We start from the raw sequence: 15,420 nt of genomic DNA on the forward strand, positions 1-15,420 counted from the left end.
TCCCAAGATTGTGGAACATCGGATACCGATAAGACCTGAATGTCCCCCCGTCAGACAGAAATTGAGAAGGTCTCGTCCGGACATGGCTCTTAAGATCAAGGCTGAGGTGCAGAAGCAAATTGATGCGGGTTTCCTCATGACAGCTGAATATCCTGAGTGGATTGCCAACATTGTACCAGTACCGAAGAAAGATGGGAAAGTTCGAATGTGTGTTGATTACAGAGATTTGAATAAAGCCAGTCCAAAAGATAACTTCCCATTGCCTCATATTGATGTGCTTGTTGACAGTACTGCTCAGTCTAAAGTGTTCTCTTTTATGGATTGTTTCTCCTGTTACAATCAGATACGAATGTCACCTGAAGATAGAGAAAAGACGTCCTTCATCACCCCGTGGGGAACATTCTGTTACAAAGAGATGCCTTTCGGCTTGATAAATGCTGGTGCTACCTATCAAAGGGGTATGACCACTCTGTTTCATGATATGATTCACAAAGAAATTGAAGTATATGTTGATGACATGATTGTGAAATCAAGTGACGAAGAGCAGCATGTTGTGTATTTGAAAAAGATGTTTGAAAGATTGAGAAAGTATAAGCTGCGGTTGAATCCCAACAAATGCACATTTGGTGTAAGATCTGGAAAGCTGCTAGGCTTCATTGTCAGTCAAAAAGGCATTGAAGTTGATCCTGACAAAGTCCGAGCCATTAGAGAGATGTCGGCCCCTCGAACTGAAAAGCAAGTCAGAGGTTTCCTCGGGCGTCTGAATTATATCTTAAGATTCATATCTCACATGACTACTACCTGTGGACCAATTTTCAAATTACTCAGAAAGAATCAGCCTGTTGTATGGAATGATGAATGCCATGAAGCTTTTGATAGCATTAAAGAATACTTGTTGGAACCACCTATCCTTGTCCCGCCAGTGGAAGGAAGGCCTTTGATTATGTACCTGCCAGTGTTAGATGATTCTGTGGGTTGAGTTCTCGGTCAACAAGACGAGACTGGAAAGAAAGAACATGCTATCTATTATCTGAGCAAGAAGTTCACCGACTGTGAGACTCGGTATACAATGCTTGAAAAGACTTGTTGTGCTTTAGCCTGGGCTGCCAAACGCCTGCGTCATTATATGGTGAATCATACAACTTGGTTGATATCCCGAATGGATCCAATCAAGTACATCTTTGAGAAGCCTGCTGTTACTGGAAAGATTGCGCGTTGGCAAATGTTGTTGTCTGAATATGATATTGTGTACAAAGCTCAGAAAGCAATCAAAGGAAGCATCCTTGCTGAACATCTTGCTTGTCAACCTCTTGATGATTACCAGCCGATTAAGTTTGATTTCCCTGATGAAGAGATTATGTATCTGAAAGCAAAAGACTGTGAAGATCCATTGATCAATGAAGGGCCGGACCCCAATAACAAATGGGGATTGGTATTTGATGGTGTTGTCAATGCTTATGGTAAAGGGATTGGGGCCATTATTGTAACTCCGCAGGGGCACCACATTCCTTTCACTGCTTGAATAACCTTTGAATGCACGAACAACATAGCTGAGTATGAAGCATGCATCTTGGGCATTGAAGAAGCCATTGACCTGAGAATTAAGCACCTTGACATCTATGGAGATTATGCACTTGTTATTAATCAGATAAAGGGTGAATGGGAGACTCATCATGAGAAGCTGATCCCTTACCGTGACTATGCAAGACGTCTGTTGACATACTTTACCAAAGTTGAACTGCACCACATCCCCCGGGATGAAAACCAGATGGCTGATGCTCTTGCTACTTTGTCTTCCATGTTTCGTGTAAATCACTGGAATGACGTGCCCGTAATCAAGGTGCAGCGTCTTGATAGGCCCGCTCATGTGTTTACTATTGAAAATATGCCAGATCAGGCTGATGAATATGCGAATGATAGAAAACCTTGGTATCATAATATCAAACAGTTCTTGCAGAATCATGAATATCCACCTGGTGCTTCCAACAGGGATAAAAAGACCTTGAGACGATGGGCTAGCAAATTCCTTCTGGACGTAGAAATCCTATACAAGAGGAATTATGACATGGTCTTGTTGAGATGTGTTGACAAACAAGAAGCTGAGAAATTAATGCATGAAGTACATGACGGCACCTTTGGGACCCATGCTTCGGGCCACACTATGTCAAGGAAACTGTTAAGAGCCGACTATTACTGGATAACCATGGAACGTGACTACCACAAACATGCTAAGAGATGCCACAAATGTCAAGTTTATGCTGATAAGATTCACGTGCCTCCACATGCTCTCAATGTTATCTCTTCCCCATGGCCTTTCTCTATGTGGGGCATTGACATGATCGGAAGAATTGAACCAAAAACATTCTTCTCCCTCCAATTCTTCATTTAGAAAACTTTAGGTGTAAATATCATTTCAAAATAGCATTTAAAAATAAAGCGCGCGCGTAGAAATTAAAGACGGTTCCTATAGGATACTATAGTCGTTATGGGTGCCTAACACCTTCCCGTAGCGAAAACAACTCCCGGACCTCGATTCTCAAGGGTTTTGCTTACTTTTTCCCTTCCCAAGAAAAAATAAGATATCACCGGTTAAAAAGGTTCAAACGTAATCAATGTTTGACACCCGAAAACCAAGATAAAACAGGCCGCTAACATGAACATCAAGAAGATTGTTCAGAAGATGGTCACTACTTACAAAGACTGGCATGAGATGCTACCGTTTGCCTTGCATGGTTACCGTACTACAGTGCGCAGTTCAACCGGGGCAACTCCTTTCTCTCTGGTATATGGTATGGAAGCAGTCCTCCCTCTGGAAGTGGAGATTCCATCTCTTCGAGTGATCATGGAAGAAAAATTAACTGAGGCTGAATGGTGTCAAAGTCGGTATGACCAGTTGAATTTGATTGAAGAGAAACTCATGGGTGCTATGGCTCATGGACAGTTGTATCAAGTGCGGATGAAGAGCGCTTTTGACAAGAAAGTCCGTCTTCGAGAATTCAAGGAAGGCGAACTTGTATTGAAAAGAAGGATAAGTCAGCAACCCGACCCAAGGGGCAAGTGGACACCTAACTACGAAGGTCCTTATGTTGTCAAGAAGGCTTTCTCCGGTGGTGCTTTGATTCTTACACACATGGATGGTGTTGAACTCCCAAATCCTGTTAATGCCGATATAGTCAAGAAATACTTTGTCTAAAAAGAAAAGAACAACGTGGTAGGTCGAAAACCCGAAAGGGCGGCCTAGGAAAAAATGCGCTTCCCGGTGGATCGAAAACCCGAAAGGGCGATCCAGGCAAAAGTTAGGGACAAAAAAAATGAATATGAAAAAGCTCGCTGAGATTGTACGCAACTCAGGCAAGAATGAGCGCCTCGATGAGCCGAAAACCCAAAAGGGCGGTTCATGCAAAAATGAGATTGACAATAAAAGACAAGTAACTATATCTGGCAAGTCACCATCACCCCTTGGGGCATCAGCAACTGTCAATGATCGTCTTCATCAGAAGCTTCTGTACTTATGAATTCAAGATTTCTATGAAATATAGCAGTCATCGTGTTCAATGTACCACCAACCAATAAAATTACCATTTTCCAAGCTTTGTAAATCCGTGAAGTTATGCCTTTGGCTGACTTTCACTCTTCTACATCAATTTGAGCCTGTGCTTTTGTTTGAAATTCTAGTTTTCTTTCTATTTTCAATGATATATACAAAATATTTTCTCTCCATTTTGATAATGTCAATGTCTGAAACAAACATTTTTGAAAATTGAAAAACCTTTTTCTGTCTATTTTGAAAACAAACCTGAGCAATAAGGTACATTCCAGTGAAACATGCATAAATAAATGTATATCAATGTCCATTTCAATACACGTTACAAGCAGGTTGTTCCCCAGGATGATCTGTGGTCAATGGCAAGAATGAAAAAACAGAATGAAAATTGAAAAAATGCAAAATGAAAAGCTCGCTAAGTTGAAAACCCGGAAGGGCAGCTTAGGCAAAAAAGAGCACCCCGCTGATTGACAACCTATGAAGGCAATTCGGGCAAAAATGGGGCAATGAAAAGAATTTATACCCGGTGAATCGAAAACCCGAAAGGGCGGTTCAGGCAAAAATGGGATTGAAAAATGAAAGAATGAAAGAATGAAATATTGAAAAGCATTGACCACAGATGCGAACATCCAATGTTTACCCAGCACTGACACGCCTAACAACGGCGACCTATATCCAAGAATCTTCCGAAGGTCCCTCCTCTACAAGTTTTATTGCCCTCAGCCATGGTTTTGATACGTCTTTCAACGACGGTCTCTCCAAAGAGGATTTCCATGTGAATATGTTGTAGCACGAGCCACTACGTGCCCAATCTTCCAATGTTTTGTCTGTCTCTATGAATTTTCTCTGCCAAACTACAAACCAATCATGCATTTCGAGCATTCATACATGCATAATCATGCATTTTATGTGCTCATACATTCAATAATCTTGTTATACCATACATACATGTTGCGTTCCCGATCTCAACTTTCAATTCAACTCAATCTTCACTTTCAATCCAACTCAATTCAATCTCCACTGTCAAATTCAACTCAACCCCCAATTTCAATCCAATCTCAGTTTCAATTCAATTCAATTTCAACTGTCAAATTCAATTCAACCTCAACTTTCAATCCAATCTCAATGTCAATTTAACTCAATTCAATTTCAATCTCCAATTCAATTCAATTTCAAACTCTCAATCCAATTCAATGTCTATGTCTCTGATTAATCTCAATTTTCAATCTCAAACTTCCAATTCAATGTCTTTGTCAATGTTAATCCACTCTCAATTTGCTTTTGGGGCCAACAAAAATGGTCATGTCTATTTTCAAGTCAAGTCAATATCAACTTACTCTCAATTTGTATCTTTCCAAATCAAACTTCCAATTTGTATCTTGTTATTGGTCAAGTAGCTGGTTCGATCCAAAGAACAGCTTGTACCTGCTTATATGCCTATAATTCCGGTCAAACAGCAAGTTCGACCCAAAGAACAGTTTGTACCCTTGCTTATGTTTTGTTAACGGTCAAACGACAAGTTCGATCCAAAGAACAGTTTGCACCAATCTACATGTTGTAATCCTGATCAAGCCGCAAGTTCGATCCAAAGAACAACTTGTATCAGTCTTTCGTCTATATTTCTCGGTCAAACGACAAGTTCGATTCAAAGAACAGTTTGCACTAATCTACATGTTGTAATCCTGATCAAGCCGCAAGTTCGATCCAAAGAACAACTTGTATTAGTCTTTCGTCTATATTTCTAGGTCAAACAGCAAGTTCGATTCAAAGAACAGTTTGTACCTGCCTATCTGTTTACATTCTCCAGCAAGCGACAAGTTCGATCCAAAGAACAGCTTGTATCTTCCTATATGTCTATGTCTCCGGTCAAGTGCCAAGTTCGATCCAAAGAGCAGCTTGTACCTGTCTTGTATTTCTATTCCCGGTCAAGTAGCAAGTTCGATCCAAAGAACAGCTTGTACCCATCTCTTGTTTGTATTCCATGGTCAAGTGGCGAGTTCGATCCAGATAACAGCTTGTACCTATCTTTTGTCCCCTGGTTTGTCTACCCCGTCAATATCTGCCTAAATCCCCAGTGATGTGGCATGCTCTGTAGACTCCAGTTGTTTGTCTTGCATTCATAATCAAAATGTTGCATGGCATCCATGATTTTGAAAATCTGAGAGCGTATTTTTATGTCCAAAAACAGTGCAAATGTTAATAAACTTTTGTCTAATTCCATGTTAGAATCCATTTCAAAAATCACATTTGAAGTCTTTAAGTCAATTTAGCCCCTAGGGGCATTTTAGTCTTTTCACATGTTAAAGCTCTGTTTAATCCCTTAAAATTGTCTCTGGGTCTTTTCAATTTGTCTGAACAAGTTCTTGCTCTAATTCCATGTCAAAAACCATTTTAAAATTGCATTTGAGTCGTTTTAATACCCAGGGGCATTTTGGTCATTTCACACCAAATTTTGGCAGAGAGAGGTTACTTTGAAGTACCTCATTTTGTGTAGTTGGTTCATTTTAGTCCTTTTGTTGATTTTATTTTTGGTTTCACTTTACGTTGTTTTTCAATTTACATTTTTTATTCAATTTTACTCTTAATTGCACTTTAGTCCCTAAAGTCCTATTATTTGCACTTTAGTCCTTTCCCTATTTCATTTCAGTCCTCTAAGTCTCTTTTCAATTTTATATTTTTAGTCCTTTAAGTTTTTTTTACAGTTAAGTCCTTTAGTCTTAAAATTTTGCAGTTCAGTCCTTTTTTTTGTTTTGTTATTTTTCAGTTTTGTCCCTTTAAGTTTTGAATTTGCAGAACAGTCCTTCAAGTTCCCAAAATTGCAAAAGGGTCCTTAAATCCCAAACCCAGCAAAGCCGAAGCCAACCAAGTCCAAGTCTACATGTCAGCAATTCATTGGTCCAACATCACACATGGCAGCCTATAAATACAGCCACATCACCAATCACAGAAGGATCATCAATCACAACGTGCCAAATCATCACAAACACTTTCATCATTTCTCTCTCTTCTCCCAAAGATCAAAACTGTAACCGTTTCTCAAGAACACGATGAAGTTCATGAAGAACTTCATCCTCAGATCATGAACCCTAGTTTTCCAGAACACAAATCCACGCCAATTCATCACAAATTCTCATCAATTTCATCACACAAGACTCAATCCAACAATTACGTAACAAAATCAGTTCGAATTAAAACAATTTAGTTCGAAGTTCTCAGAGATTCGAAGTGAATCTTCATCATCGAACAAAAGCCTCTGCAATTCCAACACCGAATCATCCAAAGGACGAATCAGTGTGATCACAGAGACGGAGAGGTGAGAAGAAGAGGAATCGAAGGGAAAAAACTAGTTCTACGAAATCACAGAGACGAAGAGTGAGAAGACGAAGAAACTTCGACTTATCTTCGAAGTTCGAATCAAGAAGTTCACCAGAGGCAAGAAGAAAGCATCAAGACATTTTCTAACCGTTCCTTTGCCCAAATTTCCGATTTCCAGCAGGTAAACCCTCAGATCCTTCTTCTTCTTTCAAAGTCCTATGCTCTCCCGTTTACTAGTGCCTTTCATGTCTAAATCAATGTAGATCGGAAGCTTTCATGAAGTTTCTTTCAAAAGTTTCAGAAAATATAAAAAGTTTGCAAAACCGTAAAGATTAAGTTCCGATCTACATAGATCTAGGGTTTTTTTGTGATTTCTGTTGATTGATTCATGCTTAGAACGAAAAATAAACGGTGAAAAGCTTTAGATCGTAGAGTTTTGGTGAGTTTGAGTGACAGTTAGGTCTCCAGCGGCGGTGAAACCCGCCGGAGAAGACGACGGAAACCTAGAGAGAAGGGAGAGAAATCTGAGAGAAGAGAGAGAAACGAATGGTGATAATGAATTGGACCGGTCCACCAGCCTTTGTATAAGTGACTGAACCGGTCTGGTTCAGTCTTGGTCCACTGGTTTTGCGCCCTGGCCGTCAGATCTAGGGTTTGATCCAATTGGATCAATCCAACGGCCTTCTTTGATTCCTGGTGGATCCAGGATCCACTTCCCCTTGGGCCTGGGTTTGGGCTTAGGTTTCCTGCGTGGTTTCTTTGTTTTTTTGCTATTTTTGTCACTGCTTCTTGCTATTTGCACACCTATATGCTCAAATACTTTGGTAAAAAATGACTAAAAATTTCTATATGTTCTTGATCATTTTCTTAACTTTTTTGTGATGTTGTTATGTCTTAAATCTTGATTAAAAAATGTGTGGTATTTTCTTGTTAATTGTTTACTATTTTTTTGTTAAAAATTGTGAAGTTTTATATGTTCTTGAGTCTAAAAATCTTTTAAAAAACTCTAAAATTTTCATGTGTATTTCTTGTTAATTTTGTGGTATTTTTTGTGATGATTTTTGCACTTTAAAACTTGATAAAAAATAATATGATGCTTTTCTTGCTATTTTGTGATGTTTTGTGTTAAAAAATTTGTGAAAAATACATGTTCTTGATCCCTAATCATGATACATGATGTTTGATTTGTGGAGTATGAATTTGCAATGGATTTTCTTGCTGTTTTGAAGTGTTTTAATGCATGTGAATATATTGTGTGAGTTTACTTGTCTTACAAGTTATGTGAATATTGTTTGTGAAAATTAAATGCCAAATATGCCTAAAATATAGCATGATTCTTTGACTTGAATGTGTTCTTATAATTCTCATTTTGTTGATTGTGATAAGAATCTTTGAACATTGTCATGATATGGGAATTATAGGTCATACACTTGTCTTGTTATCATGATAAGTTTTAGGCATACTTTGCTAAGAGTTTAGTCACTTTTTTTAAGTTTTTTTTGCCACTTTGTTTAATGTTCCTTTTGCTTATAATTTTCATGCTATTATACCTTATCCTACTAACCATTTCATTTCATGTTTCATTCATTCATAAGCATTCCTCATCTCACTTCATTTCTATAGCTTTAAAGACTTAGTGTGTAAAACCTAGGAATCTTTGTATTTTACTTTTATGCAATTTCAATTTCTTGCAAGACCATAGAATGTATCTAGGCCAATGATGTAAAGGACAATGGACTCTAATGATGTACACCGACACAAGCACCGACACATACACACACATCACATAGATATCTTTAGGTATATGCTTAGGTTATGCATGTTTAGATGTATGTTTAGGATTGAATGTTTAGATGAATGCCTAGGATTTACACTTAGAAAAAATCATTTTCCAAATAAATATGAACAATATCACTCAAATCATTTTCTAAATAAACCTTGGGATCAAAATCCCATTGTATTTTCCCTTTTATTTTCTTAATCAAATTTCAATGAAAATTAATCATACTTGACTTTTTTTTCCAAAATAACTAATTCAACTTCACAATTTCACAATCTTATGCCCTTGAGGCCTCTCTCTCATTCTTCAAGTTCCAATTTTCAAACTTAAAATCAACCAACAAAAACAAAAATATTTTTTGGAAGAGAACTACGGTGGATTTGATCCCTTAAAAGGGTACGTAGGCAAGGAATCAAAATTCCTTCAAATCAAATAAGATAAAACTTCAAACATCTTCTTCTCCCTCCAATTCTTGATTTAGTAAACTCTTAGGTGTAAATATCATTTTTCAAATAGCATTTAAAAATAAAGCGCGCGCGTAGAAAATAAAGACGGTTCCTATAGGATACTATAGTCGTTATGGGTGCCTAACACCTTCCCGTAGCGAAAACAACTCCCGGACCTCGATTCTCAAGGGTTTTGCTTATTTTTTCCCTTCCCAAGAAAAAATGAGATATCAAAGGTTAAAAAGGTTCAAACTTAATCAATGTTTGACACCCGAAAACCAAGATAAAACACATGGATCAAGCTTCTTAAGGACTCAGATTAACGTGTTGGAACTCTCCAACATCTCTTAGAGTTCCCTTTTATAAGGAGCTGAAGACTTTAAGAACAAAGATAACACTCTGAATTTTTACAAATGTCCTTACTCTCTCAAAATCAGTAACGCATAAACACTTAGAGAATTTCTCATAAAAATTCATATCTTAGTAATTCTTAAGTCTCAGAGTCCATCAGAACTTAATTATATTACACATATGATTGTATATCAAGTATAAAATCAAACAATCTTTTATTCGATTAAGTTAGATTGTTAGAAGTCTCACTCAGTTGTGATTGAGCATTAGAAGTCTATTTCTTGTGTGATTGAGAATTGGAAGTCACTTGCTTGTGTGCTTCATCAAGTTGTAATCTTAGTGATTGTAGTGAAAATCCCTTGGAAGTGCAAGGGAGTAACTGGACTACTCTCAATTTGTGAGAGGAACTAATATAAATTGCTCTCTCTCTCTCTCTCTCTCTCTCTCTCTCTCTCTCACTCTCTCTCTCTCTCTCTCTCTCACACACACACACACACACACACAAACACACTCTCTTTGTGCTTGATTTAATCCGCTGCAAATCACTATGTTTCAGACTCTGAACAAAACTCTGTTTTTGATTCAGATTATAAACTGTGTTACCAAACATTCAGAAAATGCTTTTGAAAAAGCCAACACAATTCAACCCTCCTTATTGTGTTTTTCTCACCTTCAATATTTACTAGCGACGTTTGTATTTTTGTAATGATGTAATTTCCCTAATTAAAAAATGAGGATAAAGTATTATTTACTTATCTTTTTCGTTGTTTATCTTGCTTTCATATTTCTTTACTTTACTCTGGTTATTTTTCAAATCGGGCCAAAGCAGACTCTTCCTTCATAGATTTCTGAAGGAAGGCTTCTGATTTTGTCGACCTTTTGTCCCGATGCCTCCTTGGCCATCCCAAATGTTGGCTAGTATTTTGGTCATTACTGGTTTCGATATCGAGTTTGACGATTTATCATTGTTTATCCGAGCCTTGGTACATGCTATGAGCCTGATAGGTTTTTACCTCCCTGAGCATCATCTAAATTGTTGGTCTTGGTTCTTAGTTGAGGCATACCAGGGATCGTCTTGAACTCCTTGTCTGGACTTTATTCCTAATTGAGATTCTACCCCTTACTTTTGTGTTTTTGATTGAAAATTTTATAGAGACTAAAAGTTGAAGGAAAATTTTGGAGAGACTAAAACGAAAAGTTGATATATTTATAGGGACCAAAAACATATTAAGGAAAATTTTGGAGGGACTAAAACGAAAAGTTGATATATTTATAGGGACCAAAAACATATTTAACCATAAATTTTTTCTTGTAATAAAAAGACAAAATTAATTGAGTTTCAACTCGTATTGGTACACTGTATACTATTGTAATTTAAATAAAAGAAATACTTGGTTAGGCACAACACTAAACATTACATGTTAGACACACATACATGAAATTTATTTTTTAATTTTTTTTTCATTTATATGTGTGTTTCTAAATTATGTGCCTACTTAAGAATATCTCCACTTAATAAAGCTAAATTTGCATTTGTATAACAAAATCATAAACTTGAGTATTAGAGCAGTAAATAGGTTTTAGGTAACCTTAAGCATATAATTAAAGGATTGTTTTGTTTCAATACCCGGCATGCAAATTCACTAGCAAGAAGACTGACATTAATTTGAAAAATTAAGAAGCAGAATTATAAAACCAAGCAACATCATGAGACATCATATCTAAACATGAACAGATTAAAATTAAGAATCCACCACTATGTTAATTTCAAAATTAGAGAGGATCATGTATTAAATATTTTTGTTGTTGTGCTTCCAATTCCATTTCCGACCTTCCCTACAGAGAAGAGATAATCGAGATTCATATGAGAAAGAGTACATTGATTGATATCCTACTACTAATAGTAACTAGTCGATATACCCGTGCTGAGCACGGGTAGCGCGGCTGCGCCGCGCGGCGACATGTGTGTCGTTGTACGTCAGCGAGAACAAATATAATAGTAAATAATGCTATAAAAAATTTTTATAATTTAACAGGTGAGTAATTTTGAGTCTCATGCATCAATTATACTTTATTCGGATAATTTTAGTAGTGGAAATGTAGTATGGAGCATTTAAAAAAACTTTGATATAGTCCTTTCAAAAAAAAAAAAAAAAACTTTGATATAGTATTTCTATAAAATCTTAATTTAATTTATTTACAAATATCAAAATAATTTTCAAAACCGAGTTATCAAAGCAAACCAAAATATTAGGCAAATACAATACAATAATTTTTACAGTCGTTACATTTCTTATGTATATGTATACATTAGATTAGTGTTCAAATTCGGTGTCGTGTATCAATTATACACTCTTCAGATGATTTTGGTAGTGGAGATTTTATATGGAGTTTTTTTTTTATATAGCATTTTTATAAACTCTTAGTTCACCTTATTAGCAAATATCAAAATTAATCCTCAAAATTGAGTTATTAAAGCAAACCAAAGTATTAGGTTAGGACAACACAATAACTTTGGCAATCTTTAAGTTTTTTATGTATATGTATACATTAGATTAGTGTTCAAATTGGGTCCCGTGTATGAGTTATACATTGTTTGGATAATTTTGGTAGTGGAAATTTTATATTGAGTTTTTTGTATATAGTATTTTTATAAACTCTTAGTTCATTTTATTAGCAAATATCAGAATTAATCCTCAAAACGACCGAGTTATTAAAGCAAACCAAAGTATTAGGTTAGGACTGCACAATAACTTTGACGGTTTAAGTTTGTTATGTATACATGAGATTAGTGTTCAAATTCGCTCCCGTGTATCAAGTATACACTCTTTGGTTGATTTTGGTAGTGGAAATTGTATATGGAGTTTTTTTTTATATAGTATTTTTTTAAACTCTTAGTTCATCTTATTGGCAAATATCATAATTAATCCTAAAAATTTAGTTATTAAAGCAAACCAAAGTATTAGGTTAGGACAACCCAATAACTTTGACGGTCTAAGTTTCTTATGTATACATTAGATTAGTTTTCAAATTCGCTCCCGTGTATCAAGTATACACTCTTCGGTTGATTTTGGTAGTGGAAATTTTAAATGGAGTTTTTTTTATATAGTATTTTTATAAACTCTTAGTTCATCTTATTGGCAAATATCATAATTAATCCTAAAAATTTAGTTATTGAAGCAAACCAAAGTATTAGGTTAGGACAACACAATAACTTTGACGGTCTAAGTTTCTTATGTTTACATTATATTAGTGTTCAAATTCGGTCCCGTGTAACAATTATACACTCTTCGGATGATTTCGGTTGTGGAAATTTTATCTGGAGATTTTATTATATAGTATTTTTATAAACTCTTAGTCATCTTATTAGCAAATATCACAATTAATCCTCAAAACTGAGTTATTAAAGCAAACCAAAGTATTATGATAGGACAACACAATAATTTTGACGGTCTAAGTTTCTTAATGATACATTAATTTTGACGGTCTAGTGTTCAATTTTTTTTTTTTTATCAATGATAACTTTCGTGTATCAAACTTAGTTTAGTAAGTAATAATTTATCACATACATTTGAGTTAGTTATGAAATTTGATTAGTGAAACCTTGTCAAGTGCATGATAGTTTAATATATTGCGGATCTATTCTAATATAAACAAAATTTGAATACTTATTTCACGCTATTCTTTATTCACAATTTCATTAACGTATAATTTTAAATCCTATAATAAAATATGAAACAACCCAAAACAAAATTAAAATATGTGAAAATTACTAAAGAAAATTAATCATGGTTATTTAAAATTTAATTTTATACTTTAAATTATAAAATCAATAGCAAAATATTTTAATTTAATTTTCAATGACATTTAAATTATAAAGAAATGATCCTTTAAAAAAAATTATAAAGAAATGAATTTTTTTCTTAAATGGTATATCAAAATTAGTATTTATCAAAAAAAAATTATTTCTGTTAAAATAGATTAAAGTGTAGTGCATATTTAATTATTAACGGAAGAGTCGTAAGTCAAGCATCTTATTAATATATAGTTTGCATTATATTACAAATGATACAAATTTATAATTTATAATATACTAATTTTATAATATTTCAAATAGCATTACTTTATTTTAGGAAAACAAATAAGGTCACTTATATTTCCGTTGAAAATATGTAACAACCCAATTCTAAATTTTAGTGGAGAAGAATTAGAATATCTAAAGTCTAACAAATATTTGGATCAAAATATATTTTTTGGATCAATACCACCAAAGTGAAGGATAAAGTGGTCAATACAACTATATAATGGTAAAATAGTAAAATATAAACTGATGAGTGGCAATGGCATAATGTTAATTTTTCTGTGGCTGTATTAGTGGATGAAATAGACAAAAGAGGAAGAAAAATTGAGATCTTCCTTCTCTCTCTCGTGAAGCTCTCTCCAACCCTCATTCACTAATCCTCCATTTTTGTCAATCTTCAAGCTTGCATGTGTTGAAAACTAATCACTTCCTCCTTTAAAAGACACTTTTATTTTTATGATCTATCAATTTAATTTTTTCAGACCGCCGGATTTAGAGGCCATTTCCGGCAACTTCGACGTTGATTTGTGTAAACAAATATTGGATCTGCACTCTTGACCAGCTGATTAACAAAAACCTCAAAGAAAAATAATGTTCTCACAAACTTCTTCGGAAACCACTGCACCACCGCACCACCACCGGCAGCCACCACACCGGAGTATTATCTTTCTTTTTCTTGGTAAGTCCTCCTCCTCTATTTTACTGGTACAATAACTCAGCATTCTCATATATCTACTTTAAATTGATGTTTTTTTTATTTTATTTAAACATTTTACTTTTTTTTAATTAAATCTACATACTGAAATCTGAAACTAAACATGCATAAACAAACTATTCTTATGTTTGCATAGTTGAGTAATTTTTCATAGTTGAATAATTTAAGTAGGTTTTTTTCATAGTTGAATAATTTTTTTGTTTGCAAATCAAAAGAATATGTTTTTTCCTGTCAATATTCACTCTTAACATAAACAAAAGAATGATTTAACAATTTTTTTATTGCGACTTATTATGTTATTTTGAAAAAAAATATTTCTTTTAATCTAACTCAAAATTTGTTGTATGTTGGCTAATCGATTCACTTCTTTCTAAATTATAATAATATTTAGTATAACTTCCTTTAAAAAAAATTAGTTTTCAGTATAACAAAAAACATAGTTATTTTTTCCAAGCCCAAATAGTTATGCATAAAAAATAAAACCCAAACTGAAATTCATCCCAGATTTTTTTATTTTTGAATTCTTTCTTTTAATATAACTCAAATTTTTTTGTATGTTCCAATTGATTCACTTATTTTGAAATATAATATAAATAATAATATCTAGTTCAACTAAAAACATACATTCTCTTTCAAAAAAACTAAAAACATACATCTTTATTGTCAATCACAAATTATTTTGGGTAAGAAATAGTACAAACGAATATTAAATCTTCAATGGTTGTTTTATAACACCACTACAAACATTTCAAAATTAGGCCAGACTTCCTCTTTCCACTGATATCTCATATTCTCACACCTCCCTTTCCTGCTATTCAAAGGAAAAACATTACATCAAGGACAAGTTTGGAAATGAAGAAGACTCAAATGATATATTCTCATTTTTACTTCTCAAAGGTAATTGTTTTCTTATTCTTTGCCGTTAGTAAGTTATTTGTTCAAATGCATAGCTGATGTTTCAGTGAATCTTACATGGCTGATCCAAATTCTTGACACTGCTTTATATTTGAAATCGTTGGAATAAATTACTTTGGTTTAACTAAATTTGGTGTGATTCTGGTGTATTTTCAATTTTCAAGAGAAGGGAGTATGTATTTATTTTCATTTATATGTGTGTTTCTAAATTATGTGCCTACTTAAGAATATCTCCACTTAATAAAGCTAAATTTGCATTTGTATAACAAAATC

General features: G+C 34.4%; 1 long non-coding RNA gene across 1 annotated transcript; it reads left to right on the top strand.

Moving 5' to 3' along the window:
• Positions 1-13,828: 13,828 nt before the first annotated feature.
• On the top strand, positions 13,829-15,128 carry LOC146923275 (uncharacterized). The gene is made up of 2 exons (XR_015012867.1): positions 13,829-14,196; positions 15,054-15,128. It is a non-coding gene; the product is annotated as an uncharacterized LOC146923275 (long non-coding RNA).
• Positions 15,129-15,420: the final 292 nt, after the last annotated feature.

Source organism: Medicago sativa, chromosome 5 (assembly GCF_051527215.1).
Source record: "Medicago sativa cultivar Bolivia chromosome 5, Bolivia_mono, whole genome shotgun sequence".
Classification (NCBI taxonomy): Eukaryota; Viridiplantae; Streptophyta; class Magnoliopsida; order Fabales; family Fabaceae; genus Medicago; species Medicago sativa.